The sequence below is a fragment of the Hordeum vulgare genome, chromosome 7H (genome assembly GCF_904849725.1).
Source record: "Hordeum vulgare subsp. vulgare chromosome 7H, MorexV3_pseudomolecules_assembly, whole genome shotgun sequence".
NCBI classification, from domain to species: Eukaryota; Viridiplantae; Streptophyta; class Magnoliopsida; order Poales; family Poaceae; genus Hordeum; species Hordeum vulgare.
Window position 1 is genome coordinate 270,993,375 of NC_058524.1, and position 3,748 is coordinate 270,997,122.

Here is a 3,748-nt window from a genome sequence, read left to right on the forward strand (position 1 = left end):
CGTCGTAACCTTTACGACGATCCTAAATCATCGTTGACAATATAACTCAGTCCTACGTGGCAGTCCTACGTGGCAAAGTTACGACAAAATAAAAACATCATAGTTGAAATCAACCCAACCCATTTCAATTGATCACATGGGCTGGTTTTATTTTTTTCGGCTTTTTTTTATTGGACTTCTTTTAGGCCTTAGCATATTTACAGCCACTTTAGTATGTTTTTTTCGAATTTTTTTTATCATTATAATTTAGACCCTGGCCTTTTAGTGCCTAAATACATTTGGTCCAGTTTCAGTTTTGACCTTTTTCATTTTTAAATTCAGCAACTTTTTGTTCCTGAACTTGGTTTCATTTCTATTTGTTGGGCCTTTGCAACCCAATTATTTGTCCAATATTAAATCCAACACTATTTCATATTCAAATCAAGAATACTCCAACTCAAATTAAAATCATCCATCATATAACATCACATAATACATCTCTCAGGTTTACATATCACAATAAATCATCTCATAAATACATTTCCTTACATAGGAATATAGCAAGAACGACATCTTCTCATCACTTTTCTAGCAACAGAAAAAGAGACAAAACAAAAAACATTAGACCAGATAGGAGCTTTAGTAGCAGAGCAAACCAAATTGAATCAAACATAGACCGACATTTGCATATGGATATTTTTGTTTGACTCGTTAACTGCTCCTACCAATAATTCTATGAACTAAATTTCTGAATCTACTAGTACTTAACAAAGTTAACGTGAATACATTCAGTTACTTGAGTATACTGACATACATGGCCACTCTAAGATAAGTTGCACACAAAAATAATAATATTCAGGAAAACTTTGAAGGAAAACAAGTATGATGCACTAGTTGATCGTAGAATCCGTCAATGTTCAGCATACCAACTTGATACACAATTGCGAGAAAGGCATATACCAGGAATAAATACAAGTAGTAACAGAAAAACACAATGCATGAGTCGACATTGTTGATTACTGAATGATCAACTCCCACCCACATAAATAGCATAGCAACATGCATGTATAGCGCATCATCTTGATCCACTCCCTGATGGTAGTTAGGGAAGCATGACGAATCGACGAAATTCTAATACAAACTGCCATGTACTTGTATTCGTGTTTGAGAAGAAAAATCTAAAAATTACTGTGCCAGATAGTAACAATATGTAGTAATATTATTTATAATTAATCGGAGGACAGGCAGTGTCAGATGTTGTTCCCTTTGTAGATCTATACAGGTACCAAACATGCATATATGGATCTGGGCACATGTCCAGGTCACCACATAATAATAACTATTAATATTACTAGTCGTCAACCCGCGCACCAGCACGGGCACCAGCACGGGCTAGTTATGTAATTATCAGATTACACATTTAGATAACATTTATTTCTTTCTGAATGCCCAGAAGACATATTACTTTTTCTTACATGGAGTAACTCGCACTATACTCTCCATAAACATAGTACTATAATTAGTATGTAGGATCAAAAGTAGCATACATTTTTCTTAAGTTCAGTTGTTCTCTAAAGATTTATCGGCACTATCATTTCACTAAGATTGTTATCAATATAAGTACTTGTCTAGACAATAAGAGGTAGAACTAAGCATGGGGGGTTGACCAAACTAAAGAGAATGTTTCTATAGTTGGATGTGATTTCTATATAAAAATAGGTTCATTCACTTTACAACAGACCGACGGATATTGAAACTCAGAAGTGCAACATGTACGTCTAAAAGATATCAAATGTAGTGTATAAAATGCGAATGAAACACCATGTACGTCTTACATTAATCATAATTTCTTTTAATAGCATCCTACAATTGTACACATCACACACAACAATGAAGGATCGGCTGATTCAGTAATCTTAAGATAAAAGAAGGAAAAGCACACAGTATTGCAGATGCTGGAGCTACTGCTATATGCAAATACCCTCCTCGATTTTGTTTTTTCATGTTTTGTGAACAATAAACTGTAGCCAGAAGCCCACATAACTTAGAGCAAGTCTACAAAATGACAGAAAACATCTATAATAATCCATTTGGTAATGTAAAGCCATGTACTCTTACTCATCCTCCTTAGCATTTTAGCATGTTATCCTGCAGCTGTGATGTATGAAATTAAAATATTATGTCTGCCATCTACTATCAGTGAACTCCTCCCATGGTTAACTGTATTAAGGAGATTTGGTCATATTGTTTTCAAAGTTTCATGCAAAAAAGAAAATCAACAATTTCGGTTATAAAATGTTATAAAATCTATCATACTGGTTAATAACAAAAGAGGTAAATTATTTGAATTTTGCTAGCACCAAACCTTCAAACGTACGTGTACGTTGACAGAAGAGCAGATTAAATATACATTAGGGTCAAGACACCTACGTGTGAATAGGAATAAATTCCAAATGCTCCATCGTTAACAGCACTCTGCACAAAATTGCCAATAACGGTAATTAGGTAAAGAGGCGGCTAAGAAAGAGAACAAATTGAATTTTGCCTTTGCTTGGTCAGTTGTACCACCTGAATCAACACTCATGGAATCATTGAAGTATATTTGGACAGATGAACAGAAATCTCATTCAGATGTTCCACGACCGAACCTGGAGCTTGACCTTGCTCTTGTGCATAGAAATCTGCAACTCATTTCTGTACCTCACCACATCTTGCTTCGCTGGTGAATCGAGCTATACTTATTGTGGTCAGAGCGATGAGTTCATAGGGCATGAGTACGCTATATACATGAAGGGGAGATGCAAAGAAACAGATTAGCTGTTAAAAAACGAATATGTCACAGGAAAAATATGGGCGTGTGGCAAGGAAGAAGATTGGGAGAGCGTAACATGACCGATCGATTTGGTAGGACTGTAAAATACAACAGCTACACACACTGACGATCCAGCCGTCAAGTGCCTTGCCGCTTCACACAGCATGCTGCATCAAGATTAAAAAGCTAACAAATAAGCTTGCATCTACAGACACGATCCAGCCCTCAAGTGACTTGCCGCTTCACACAGCTTGCTACATCAAGATAGACATGCATCTACGGGATACACGAACAATACCATGCTCAGCTTGCCGTCCCTGAAGGCCGGCGCGTGCGTCCGGCGCCGGGGCGCTGCCCGAGCCTAGATGGATGCACCGCGTGCTGCTCCTTCGACGCCGGCGCCCACCTACCCAGGCATCGACGTTGTGCAGTCGCGCTCCATGGTGCTGCCACCACCCGGTGCCGCCTGAGCCCAGATGGATGCGCCGCGTGGTGCTCATTCGACGCCGGCGCCCACCTACCCGGGCATCGACGTTGTGCAGCCGCGCTCCATGGAGCTGCCACCGCGCACCTGGTCGGCACGGTGATTCTCCATGACGCTTTCGAACTCCGTCGACTGGAAGGAGTGATTGCTGGGGAGATTGGGAAGGGGGTGGGAGGTGGGAGGTGGATGGAGGAGGCGGCGCTGCAGCCGCCGCTTAGTGGGATGGAGACGGGAAAGATGAAATTTAGGGTTAGGAGAAGGTGAGCTCGTGCTTTTATACCAGAGGTGGTATTTGTGGGCTGTAGTGGACCACGGGCTGGGCTGTAAATTTAAAAAAGGCCGAATTTTTTGGGCCGGTACAGAGTAATACCGGTCCAGAACGAGATGGACGAAAATCGTTGGAATTTTGTTTTTTTCGAATGAAATCCAAAACTTTGGGAAAGATGCAAAGAGCAGAGAATAAATAGCATGAA

The 3,748-nt window shown here is 40.0% G+C and overlaps 1 long non-coding RNA gene across 1 annotated transcript; it reads right to left on the reverse strand.

Moving 5' to 3' along the window:
* Nucleotides 1-439: 439 nt before the first annotated feature.
* LOC123408846 lies at nucleotides 440-3,083 on the reverse strand. Its single transcript, XR_006612793.1, has 2 exons — nucleotides 2,548-3,083; nucleotides 440-2,454 (listed from the first exon to the last, which is right to left on the reverse strand). It is a non-coding gene; the product is annotated as an uncharacterized LOC123408846 (long non-coding RNA).
* Between the last annotated feature and the right edge of the window lie 665 nt (nucleotides 3,084-3,748).